Below are 13,626 nucleotides of genomic sequence, written 5' to 3' on the forward strand. Positions count from 1 at the left end.
TACAGCTCACAACTGTCTGTAACTACAGTTCTAGGCAATCCAACACCTCAAACAGACACACAGGCAAAATACCTACATAATAATGCACATAAAAATAAAAATAAATCATTAAAAACGATTTGATTTATAAAAAGATGTTGACAAAAATTTAAGCATGATTCTATGAAGAGCAATCAACAATAGGAAGATTATAATTTAATTCAAACTTAAACAACATGACCTTGGACACATTATTTAACTAAGTCTTCATTTCTTCCTAGGTTAGGTAATATTGATGTCATAATGATTTTCTGAGAATTGAGGCAATCTTAGCAAGATTTGGGACATACAATAAATGCACACAATAACACTGACATCATATTTCAGTGTTAAAAAAAGACATATTTCAAACTATCAGCTCAGTAATAAATAGTAAGAAGCTGTCTTCATATTTTGGTTTTCCCCTCAATACAGAGAATATAAGAATAGTGTCAGTGAGATGGTATAGTAAACACGTCAGCTTGCCTTAGTTTTTGATCCCTCTAACCCAAACAGTGACAAGACTGAACTGAGTCTTGAAAGTTGTATTCTGAATCTTGCCAGAACATAGATGAACCCATGGGGTCACATACCACACACACATGCACACACAAACAATCAAAAGTAATAAAAAAAAAGAATATGAAAATAAGTCAGGTGTCCTACGGCATGTCTGTATTCCCCGTATTGAAGAGGTTGAAGTAGGAGGTTTGCTGTGACTTTAAGGGTGTGTTGTGTGTAGCAGTTCCTCTGAGATTGAAACATTCCCTCCTGTAGGAAGCTCCTTAAAACACAATGCAAACAACTCAAAATAGCTTCAGGAAGTTCCTGAAACTAAACAGATTTGCTAGGCTTCCTCTTTCCTAATAGTAAATAGTAAAGACTGCTGAGAGTCATTCTCAGAAGAGCTGAAATGCAAGAAAGACTCCAAGACCAGCTCAGCTACCTGGAAGATGGGAAAACCAGCCAAGCTGCCTGGAAGAGGTTTAGACCAACTGAAGCACCGGGAAGAACTTTCCAACCTGTTGAGCTACTTGTAGGCTACCTGTAGGCTGTACAGTGCTCTAGGTTCCTGACTTTTTGTGAACTGTAACCCATGCTGGGGGTGGGCTTCAATAATGCAGCTGTCTTTGAGTCATTTATGCTCCTCTAAGTAACCTTCATCCATCTCTATAAGTAACCCCAATAAAAGTCATTGGCTTGCCGTGTTGGACTTTGGTGGTATCCATACTTTGATCTCTCATGGGTGAGTATACATGCATGTTCATCTCCCCAGGAAAAAGTTTTATCACACAATACTGGGTTCATTACATATTGAGTTCCAGGCTGCTTGGAAGGAAAAGTGAGATGCTATCTCAAAACAAAACAAAACAGGATTAAACAAAAACAAAGTAAAAATAAGTCCTTATGTCATATTGCTAGCAGTTTCAACTGAAATAAGAGATTATGTTTGGTATTTTTTGTTTTTGTTTTTGCCAATGACTGAATTAAAGAAGCAGCAAAGCTCCAGATTTCTTATGCATATCTATTTTCTTCCTTGTCAGGGGTGTGTGTGTGTGTGTGTGTGTGTGTGTGTGTGTGTGTGTGTCCGTCCGTACATGGGCATAGATGACAGCATGCCCATGTGGAGGTCAGAGGATAACTTGAGGGAGTTGTTTCTCTTGGTTATTTTTTTCCACTATATGGAGCTCATGGATCAAACTCAGGCCCTCAGGCTTGGCTTCAACATCTTTACCCACTGAGATGTCTTACCAACCTATCTATATGTTTCTAAGAAAGAACTTAACTTTGCATGTAGGGTATCTCTGCCTAAATTTAAGTAAAATTAAACTGCTATATTTAGAATATACATACAGGAATAAAGGTTTAATTTCATTTGTACCTTATCATGAATGCTGATGCTTGCTAACACGTATGTAGCATTTGTTTGGAAATGATAATTCTAAAAATTCGCAGAATTTGCTTGTCTAGTATAATAATGTTCCCACTGATTAAAATGAGGGATGATCCAAAAGTAAGTGGGACAAAGGCTTGTGAAAAACTCATGAGAGGTCCTGACACTCTGAGATATCATTCACACATAATGGGTTATAGGAAATGATATGATAATAGATGCCATTTAAGCTTCAGAAATAAAAGCAGCCCGGACTTGATTTTTATGTTTCCATTTTTCACCTACCATATAGACCTGACAAGTTGATTGTTACCAGGGATGCTTAAATTAGAAGGAAGATCGCAGAGCATATGTGAGTGGAAGACTGAATAATGATGTTCTTCCTACCTGGAAGATGTGCCCAGCCAGTTTCAGGAAATTCTCTTCTGCCAGTCAAGCACATAGCCAACTCGGAGAAAACGGTGGAGTTTCATTTTTCTTCAGTTACCTTTGAGCAATGAAAAAAAGGGACACAGTATGACCAGTCATAGTGTGCATAGATTCAGAGAACACTTTGGGCTTCTAGACTGAGAGTGCAAAAATCAAGAATGAATGTCACCATGTTGCATTAAACTCCCCGGAAAACTAAAAGTGTCCTTCAAATGGAATGTTCGATAGAAATCACAGGGAAATTGCTATACTACTGCAGCATCCTCTGTTGTGTTCCATTGAACTGATTTTGTTAGTGAAGCTAGTGTCATAAATGTGAGGAAATTTGGAATCTGAAGACTGACTTAACTGAATTAAAAAATTAAATCATCATTTGTCAGTCAGTCTCTCTCTCTCCTTGTGTGTATGTGTATGTGTGTGTGTGGTGTATGAGTATGGGTATGTAGTTACCTGGATGTGTGTGGAGGAAGGAGGAGGACAGGTTCTCTCCTTCCCCCTTGTTGAGGCAGGGTCTGTCTTATTTCTGATGCACTGGGTACTCCAGCCTAGCTGCTCCCTGAGTTTCCTGGTGACACTCTAATCTCTGTCTCCCATCTCTCAGCAGAAGGGCCTGTACCAGCGCATTCAGCTCAGGTTGTGAGGCTTGCAATGGCAAGTACTTTCACCTACTGGGCCCTCTGGCCAGCTCTTAATTGAGTGGTGGTGGTGTTTTTTTCTTCCTCCTTTACAAAGGTCACTTTTCTTTCAAAGTTTAAACTTTTTTTTTTTTTTGAGAATTTCATATACGTAGCCTATTTACATCAATTTCATTCCTGCCCCATCCAGTTCATCACATGCCCCTCAAAGGCTCAAATTCATCACTTTTTTTCATTAATTATTCTGCTGAGTCCATTTAGTGTTGCCCATGTATACCTGTGTATAGGACTAGTCACTTGGTATTGAAAAAACGATCAGGGAGCTTGCCCTTGGAGAAAGCCTATTTTCCCTCTCTCAGTAGTCACTGATGCCTGTAACTCTTTGTCTAGAGGTGGGTCCTTGTGCAATTTCCTTCATCCTCATTGGCATAACATCTCCTGTTGTCATTATGCAAATCTTGTTTACCCAATTATATTGCTGAGGTGTTTATGAATGCAGCTTCCCTGTGTAAAGGACACTATCTAGCTCTTTCAATCTTATTCCCTCTCCACCATTTTCCACAAGCCTTAGGTATAAGAGTTGCATTGTAAATTCACCATTTGGGGTGGTGTAATCCCCATGGTCTTTTATTCATTGTGGCTATAGATCTCTGTAATGCTCTCCTCTATGATGCACAAAGAAGATGTGAGGAGGTTGTGGAGAAACAATTATTTGTGGTATAGGATAAGTACTTAGGATGCAGTTTAGACATTGCACTGGGTTAGGAAATGGTAGGAGGAGGCTCTCCACTAGGGTCTATGACTTCTCCAGTTGTGGGTGGTTGTATAGGTTGACAGGCATGAATTTCCTCCTGTTTAGTACGACTCGTGTCCTATTGGATAGTTATTGGCTACCTCAAGATATACGTGCTCTGGTTCACCATTGGAGATATCTTTCTGGGGTGGTCATTTTCATGTTGTTGGGCTTTAGAGCCGTTTTTCTCTCATGGCAGCTTGCAAAGTACCTTCAGCTACTATGAGAGCTAGTCTCAGGGAGGACTCAGTTCAACTCAGTTTTTCCAAATCTTGTGTCTGAAGTGTGTGGTGCCCTCAGCAACTGTGTCAAAAGACATTAGAAAATCTAGAGAGAAATAAGCATACTTAGAAACACATATACTGTATGTATGCATATATATGCACATCTATAACACATTTTTTTGTTTGTTTTTTGAGACAGGGTTTCTCTGTAGCTTTGGTGCTTTCCTGGAATTCACTCTATAGCCAGGCTGGCCTTGAACTCACAGAGATCCACCTGGCTCTGCCTCCGAGTGCTGGGATAAAGGGTGTGCACCACCACTGACTGGCTACACACATATTTTAAATGGAGTTATGATGCATGGGATAATAATAATAATGATAATGATAACTATCTAACAAAAACCCTCAGTGCCAGGCATGGGAAACCTACCTTCAAGTTGTTGATCTGGAGTATCACAGAGACTCCCAAAACAATATAAGAGATTGCTATTGCCATTCATTGACTCCCAGAACTTAACTGCATTTTTAATAATACACGGGATAATCTCTTCTAATATATGTATAATCACAGTCTGTAGAATAAGAAAGGCATTTCCTATGAGTTCTACAATAATCCTCACTGCACAACAATGAAGGCATATCTTGGTAGCCAGCTCCCGAGAGTCCCTGAATGCATTAAACTTTGGATGCTTTGTGGGGCTTGAGGACTTACTGAGCTGCACTGGAGACACATTCTGATAAAGGAAAGCAGTGCAGAAAGCATTCACCTTTTCATTACTACATATGCTGCATTGGAAGAGAAAGCATTTGGTATGATAACTCTTTCTAGGATCTGGAAATCATTACATAAATCTGACACCTAGGGAACTTGGGGTATCTCAAATCCCAATCTCCAAGGGGTTAAAACAGATCTGCTCATAGTTTTCCTCTGATAACTCAGATTGGAGGTATACAAAGAAACTTGAAAAACACGCCCTAGAAAGTAGCTACTTGTTCAATAATCATTAGACATATTTGAGTCCTCAGAATAGTCATCCAATAAGCCATTTCCTGTTTCTCACTCCATGTGAGGGCACATAACATGACATAGCCTATCAAACCCAAATTTGCAAAGTGAAATCATCACTGGTACATAATGGAACTGAAGCAAGAGAGAGATCATCTCCAAACCTTTGCCAAGGAAATGCCTGCTAAGACTACCTTCTCTTTAAAAAAATTTCCATTAAGGAATTAACTAGAAAAGAATATTTTTACTCACAAGAAAGCATGATGTTATAAAAATATGAGACCAGCTAGAAGTTAAGTTATGCCCAACACATCCTGTCCCTACATCAAAGAATGGGAGGAGTTAAGTAAACATTCAAATGACTTATTTAGGATCATTGACAATGTGATGCTGGCTAACAGTGTGTTATGTCGAAGCTACATGATTTCCAGACTGACCTACTTCCAAAATCAGCACTCTCATCACATAGCACATTGGCCTCTGAGTTTATTAGGAAAGATGTACAGCTCACCTGGCCAGAGACTATTACTCAAATTACAATGCCTGGAAGAAAGATAAAACAGAAAAAGTCTGTGTGATATTTTATTAAGCCTCTTCATTTGCTTGCAATTTCTCCCCTCTTCTTTTGTATACAAAGCCAAAAATGATCTATTGATCAGTGATGTGACTGAGTAATTCTTACTTTGGGAAGCCAGAGTATTTCTAAAGCATTGCAATGGACTCTAAAAGAACACACTAGACAAAAGATGTGGCCACTCTGAAGGCAGAATTCTAAAATCCGAGATTTGTCTTTGCAACTGTACTGTGAAGTGTGTAATTGCTTACATATGAGAAATTTTGCTGATCATGCCTGGGTATAGACAAAGACAAAGTGGCAATTATATGTGACATTCCTTACTGTTTCCTTGGTGTTTCATGGCCCCAGAGAGGAAGCCAGTGAGAAACAAAGGGCTGATGCTTCAGTCTGATTAATTGAAAGTGGCATTGGAATGAATATTTAGATGTGTGATAATGTATTGAGGTTCCACCAAGTATATTTTTAAGGAAACATGCACTCTGTTATTTTTTGGCATCTAAATAAAATATCAAAGTTGAGAGCAATATACACTGTTAAAATGATTATTGTAATTCTATTTTTAGTTGTAAAAGAATTGCCATGCTAATTACAAACAGCACATTAGCTAAATGGAGTGGCTTTCCCATAGACATCACTATAAAGATATTTTAAGACAATGGTTTTGCTGGGGACTTTTTATGTTATCATTTTACTTTTGGGAAATGCAGTGGCTAGAGTCATTTGATCACAATTCTACTGCAGGAGTGTTACGATCTGTGAAAAAATTTCAAGACATAGAGTCAGAAATGTCTGCTACTTGAAGAAATCTCTGTTAAGTTGCTTTTTAATGTATCTGTAATCAAATAGATGTATTGGCTGGGAGTTTGGGACTCAGTCTGTCTTTCCTCACTATCACATAGAGTCTTAGAGTGGGATATGAGTAAGAGAACCCAGGGTCTTGTGCAGACACTGAGCAGTAAATGCTAGCTACTATTAGAACTGTCTTTTCTAAAACCTCAGTCCATTTACATTTAGTGAATGACATACATTATTAGACCAAGCAGTGATATTGTATATTAAGCTCAATTCATCCATAGTCATTGTCATTAGCTCATCTGTCATTAACCACAGATCCCCTCCCCTCCTCCTCCCAACCCCCAATCTCCCCCACCAAACCAACCTCCTTCCCACCTGCTCCAAGGCCAGGCCTCCTGTGGGCAGTAAGTAGAGCCTGGTACATGTGTAAGTTGTCCCACAATAGGCAGTGGGCTCCAAAAAGCCCGTTCATGTCCTAGGGATGGATCCTGATCTCACTGCCAGGGGACCCCTTATCAAGCTACCTAACTGTCTCACCTATGCAGAGGGCCTAGTCCAGTCCATGCAGGCTCCACAGCTTTTGGTCCATAGTTCATGAGTTCCCACTAGTTTGGTTGTCTCTGTATATTTCCCAGTCTTGATCTTGATGCCCCTTGCTCGTAGAATCCTCTTCTCTCTCTTTGACTGGATTCCTGGAGCTCGACCTGGTGCTTGGCTGTGGATCTCTGCATCTGCTTCTGTAAGTTACTGGATGAAGGCTCTACAATGACAGTTAGGATATTCACCAATCTGATTACCGGAGTAGGCCAGTTCAGGCACCCTCTCCACTATAGCTAGTAGTCTAAGGTGGGGTCATCCTTGTGGATTCCTGGAAACTTCCCTAGCACCCAGTTTTTCTGTATCCCATAATATCTCCCTCTATCATGGTGTCTCTTTCATTGCTCTTCCATTCAATCCCTGTTCATCCCAACCATCCTGTACCTTATGTTTTCATCCCCCATCCCCTACCTCCATTATCTTCCTCATTATCTACTCATGGAGATCTCATCTATTTCCCCTTCCATAGTGATCTGTGTGTAACTCTTGGGGTTCTCCTTCTTAGCTAGCCTGAAAGTATGCTCCGAGGAAGAACATCTTTGATTCTATAACACGAGAACATAGAAAAGATGGTCTCTTACATCCTTGATTTCACATGAGTCATGTGGACTCATTCTGTGTCAGTTCAATGTAATTCTGTCAAATACAATAATAACGGAACCAGTATCATCTATGTGTACATTTATTGGATATATTTGAAAATCATTTTCTTCAAACCACTAAGTTTTAAGTTAACAAAAATTATGAGCTGGAGAGATGGCTCTGTGATTAAGATCCTGGCTGCTGTTCCCAAGGACATTGGTTTGGACATTGGTTCGATTCCCAGAATCACATGGTGGTTTACAACTGTCTGTAATTTCAGTTCCAAGTGTCTGATGCCTCTTTTGACTCCTGCGGGCACCATTTGTGCTCATGGTTCACAGGCACACATACAGGCAAAAACACACATACACATTAAAGCTAAATCAGCATTATCATCACCATCATCATATCATCACAATAATCATGTCATCATTCATCATCATATCATCACATTAGTCCAAGTCAAATATGTGCAATTTTTATAGTTATTAGTCAACACACCTGGTAATACTGCCGTTAAGTACTCATATGCAAGTAATTATGTTTCTAAAAGCATATCACAGGCTCATTGCTTCTGAAAGATAAAAATGATATATATCCAACTTTTTTTTCTGTAGGTTAATAGTGTACCAGAAAGTCAGACATGTAAAGAAAGAACTTTAGTAAAACACATGATTCAGAAAAGTCATGAATGTATTTTATAATATTCAAACATAAAGTCATATCAGTATAAATATATGTGTTAAGATCAGGGACAAGTCTTAATGTCAGGGGGACATCCTGTATAAAGATACATACATAAGACTCTATAAGAGACTGGAGATCTTGTCAAAGAGACAGCTGAGTTCCAGAGATCTTATGCTTCATTCACCATTCCCATAGGAGTAATAGTATTATGCTCAGTACAGAAGCACCAAATAAAAAATATACATTAAAAATATTGCTGGCATTTGATTGAATACTTTTGTAAGACCAAGAGGAACTTGTCTACTTGGTTTCATTATTCTGATTTATTTTTGTATATGATTAATACTATTTCAAACAAGAAGGACAGAAAAATACAAATAAGAAAGCACAGTCACACAACGCACTTCAGCAGATTGCTCTTAGATAATCTTTTTAGGAAACTGAATACATACAACTTTGGGAGAGGTTACTAGAATATATGATAATGAATATAATTTTGTAACTTTTTTTGCTTTCTTTATATATGAATATATATATATAATATATTTTATAAATATATAAATATTCACACAAATATATACATATATAAAAATTTTATGAAATATATAAATATGTAAAAATAAACATATATAATGCAAGAGGTAGTAGTACATGCTTTAATTCCAGCACTTTGGAGGCAGAGGCAAGCAGGTCTTTCTGAGTTTGAGACCAGGTCTACAGAGATATTTCCAGGACAGCCAAGGTTACACAAAGAAACTCTGTGAAAAAACAAACACCCAAAATATATTATCTGTATTTCAATATCTATGTTTGGTACACACACACACATACATACATACATACATTTTTTTTCAGTTGGCTGAATATGGCATTCACCTTTTCCTTCATTTTTTAGTAGTTTTTTTTTTTTAGTAAAACCAAAACTTATTGTAAGCCACAGTCATCCTAGGGTCTCCCCTGCCATATAGCCTCCCTGGTTCTGTGGGTTGCAGTCTGATTGTTCTTTGCTTTATATCTAGAATCCACTTATGAGTGAGTACATACCATGTTTGTCCTTCTGAGTTGGGTTACCTCACTCAGGATGATATTTTTCTAGTTCCATCCATTTGCCTGCAAATTTCGTGCTGTCATTATTTTTCTCTGCTGAATAGTACTCCATTGTGGATACATATACATATATATATATATATTATATATATATATATATATATATATATTATATATATATATACATTTTCTTAATCCATTCTTCAGTTGACGGGCATCTAGGTTGTTTCCAGTTTCTGGCTATTACGAATAATGCTGATATAAACATAGTTGAGCATGTATCTTTGTGGTATTGATTGAGCATTTCTTGGGTATATGCCCAAGAGTGGTATGGCTGGGTCTTGAGGTAGATCGATTCCTAATTTTCTGAGAAACCACCATACTTATTTCCACAGTGGTTGTACAAGTCTGCATTCCCACCAACAGTGGAGGAGTATTCCCTTTGCTCCGCATCTCTCTCCAACATATATAAAATATAAACATTATGTTATTATGTTTATGATCATTGCCATTCTGACAAGTGTAAGGTGGTGTCTCAGAGTCGTTTTGATTTGCATTTCTCTGATGATTAAGGATGTTGAGCATTTCTTTAAATGTCTTTCAGCCATTTGTGATTCTCTTTTGAGAATTCTCTGTTTAGCCCTTTAGCCCATTTTTTAGTTGGATTGTTCAGTATTTTGATGTCTAGTTTCTTGAGTTCTTTATATACTTTGGAGATCAGTCCTCTGTCAGATGTGAGGTTGGTAAAGGTCTCTTCCATTCTGTAGGCTGTCTTTTGGTCTTATTGACTGTGTCTTTGCCCTACAAAGTAGTTATTAGAGAATTTTGAATGATGTGCAACGTGCTTTAATCATATTTCTTCCCTCACTTAACTCTTTCAAGATATATACTCCTTCCCTGTCTACGTAACTTTGCATCTTTTTGTTTTGCGGGTTAAGCCCTTCAATTTCTACAGACCAAATATTCCTGGATATGTGCTCTTCTACTTGAGAGTGGTCAATGTAACTTCCTCAGAGAAACCATTTCTCCTTCTCCTGGAGGCTAACAGTTGATGTTGGCTTCATGACTGGGGAGGGATTGAGTGCCCAATCCCCTCCATGCTGACATCTTATCTGCTTTGGGCTTGCACAAGTCATATACACGCTGCTGCAACTGCTATGAGTTTATACATGCAGCTGCCCCATTGTGTCCAGGCAATGTTTTCTTGTAGCTACCACTGCCTATGGTTCCTTAGGCCTTGAGAGGAGGGGGGCCATACAGATGTTCCCATTAGGGCTGAACATTGTATAGTCTCTCATTCTCTTCTCCTTGGCCACTTGTGTATCTCTCTGTTAATCACCATTTAATGCCAATGGAAACTTCTCAGATGAGGGTTGAGAGAGACACTGACCTGTGGATATAAGGATAAGTCATTAGGAGTCTATTTATTAGTTCGTCCATTGGGCATCATGATAGTAGTATGTTCTTTTTTAGGGGCCTATGACCTGTCAAGCCTTAAGTTATTGGCTCAAAAATGTTGACACAGAAGGATTTCTTCTTATGGTGGAGGACTTAAATCCACTCAGAAATTGGTTGGTGGTTGTATGATCATGCCACTACTGTGCCAGTTGGTGTATCTTGTCAGGCCAGGCATTGTTAGAGCTCTCAGGGTTCACAGCTGGGCATGATTGATGATTTCTTTCCTCTTATATAGTGGCTTTCATTGCACTTTCCAGCATAAATAGGATGAGGCTTCCAGGTCTGTACCAGCTAGATTTCATTATGTCCTATGACTCAAGTATGTAGTATCTTCAGTAATAGGGTCTTACTATCAAGTTCTAGGAAGTAATAAGAGCAATGGCAATAACTTGTAATATTGGGGGAGTCTTATGAGGTCTCATTGGTCAATAACTCCAAAAGGAGTTACCCATTACTGATATCTATTTGTCTGTGTCTGTCTATCTAATCATCCATCCATCTATTATCTATCTGTCACCAACTTCTAAAGTAGTTAAAATAAACCTCTCCTATGGTCTACCAGTTACATCCTCTTGGGTATATACACAAGTGACCCACATCCTACTCTAGAGATACTTGCTCCTCCATGTTCATTGCTGCTTTACTCGAAATAGCCAGGAAATGGAAACAACCTAGATGCCCATCATTTGATGAACACATAACACTAATGTAGTATATTTATGCAGTGCAGAATGCTCAGCATTGAGAAAAATGAAATTATGAAATTTGTAGGAAAATGAATGTAGCAGATTGGGTGAGGTAATCCAGATCCAGAAAGACAAATATCATATGTTTTCACTCATCTATGGATGTCCGCTTTTAATCTATAGATATGTAGGTTTCATTTGGAATATCCCAAGAGGACAGGAAATGACTAGGTGGCCATGTGGAAGGGCTTTTAAGAAGGGGGGATGAATGCACTGATATAAAGTGTTAAAGGGGTGGATTATAGAACAGGAAGGATTAAACTGGGGTGGTAGTTTCAAGGCTAAGGTACAGGATGGGTATGGGGATGAGAAATAACAGTAAAGATCTTTTGAAAAGACATATGGAAATCTACTAGAAAATAGCTTTGACAGTTCTTGTTTTCATATAAAGAAATAAGGGAAAATAAATTGCTAATTAATTTTTAAAAATCAATAGTTTTAGATTGTTTCCACTTTGATATGGAAACATAACATTTTATTAACATAAAATTAGTTTTAAAATTTTGATGCATTTAAATATTTTGGATACGTTGGGGCTTTAAATAAAAACTGGTCCTTTTTTAATTACACATTTTTCTTTATTAATTTAGACCATTGTTGCAGTTAGTTTTCTATTGTTATTAAAACAAACAAAAAACAAAAACATGACCAAAAGCAACATGGGGAGGAAAGGGTTTATGTCATTTCACAACTCTCATGTCATTCTCCATGACGAGGAAGTCAGGGTAGGAATTCGAAGAAAGGACCCAGAGCTACCGAAGCAGAGACCATGGAGGAACACTGGGTAATGCCGTACTCCCCCTTTCTCAGCCTGTTTTTTTCTCCTCTCCTCTCCTCTCCTCTCTCCTCTCCTCTCCTCTCCTCTCTCCTCCTCTCCTCTCCTCCTCTCTCTCCTCCCCTCTCCTCCCTCCCCTCCCCCTCCTCCCTCCTCTTTCCCTCCCCTCCCCTCCCCCTCTCCTCCTTTCCTCTTCCTCTCCTTTTCTTTCCTTTCCATTTTCCGTTCAGTTCCCTTCCTCCTTCCCTTTTCCCCTCCCCCTCCCCTCCCCTTCTCTTCCCTCCCTTCCCTTTTCTCCCTTCACTTCCCTTCTCTCTCCCCTCCCTGTGTAGACCAGACTGTCATAGAACTGATGGAGATCCACCTGCTCCTGTCCCGAGTGCTGGGATTAAAGGTGTGCACCACCAAGTTTACCTCTGCCTGTCTTCTTAAGCATCCAGGACTGCCTGCCTACTCAGGGGTGCACTGCTTACAGTGAGCTGGGCCCTTCCACATCAATCATTAATCAAAAAAATTCCCTATGGGCTTGCCTAAGGAAGCACTTTCTCAATTAAAAGTTCTTCTTCCCAAATGATTCTAGCTTATGTCAAGATAGCATAGATAACCAACAATCACCACTTGGCTTAGTCTATTGATTAAGAATACTTGATAAAAATGAAATAATTACTGTTATATTTTTGCAAATTTATTTCAATTCATTATTTTGGGGATTTTTTTTTGTCTCACAAAACTTAAATGTTTGTTTATTTCCCATAGTAAATTTCAATCACCTCAGAACTGTTACTGAAAAGCTACTGTTTCCACATTGATCTGTCACATCATACCCCGTATATAAAAGCTTTTTAAAAACACAGAATAAATTGACTCTGTGTGTATGTATAGAAGAAGAAAGGAAAGGAGAGGAATGGGAGAGAGAGATTTTTTAAAGCATTAGTTTACAAAGTTGTGATGTTATGGGAGCTGGTAACTGAATAGGTGGAATAAGTTATTAGGTGGAATAATTAATATTAACAAGTTAATAGGAGGAATAATAACATATTCTTCTATATCTTTCTCTCCCTGGACCCAGCCTCATTCCAGAAAGCCTGCCATTGATGGCTCCTCCCCACGGGGGATGCCCGGGACCATGCCTACCAGTTTTTTAAGACTCGCCCTATAGATCTGCCATGTGTGTGCCCTTGTGTTCTGTCCCCTGCCTTCCTGAGAGCCATCCGGGAGTGCTCTGCTTTGCATTGCCCTGTTCATCAAATGTGTACTTATTTATTTGGTTTGATTTGGCTTATTACATCGGCGGCAGTGGAACCCAGCAACTGGGGTCCAATACTTACCAGTAACTCCAGCATCTATACAGAAGAAAACTCAG

Source organism: Peromyscus leucopus, unplaced genomic scaffold, assembly GCF_004664715.2.
Source record: "Peromyscus leucopus breed LL Stock unplaced genomic scaffold, UCI_PerLeu_2.1 scaffold_513, whole genome shotgun sequence".
In the NCBI taxonomy this organism is placed as follows: domain Eukaryota; kingdom Metazoa; phylum Chordata; class Mammalia; order Rodentia; family Cricetidae; genus Peromyscus; species Peromyscus leucopus.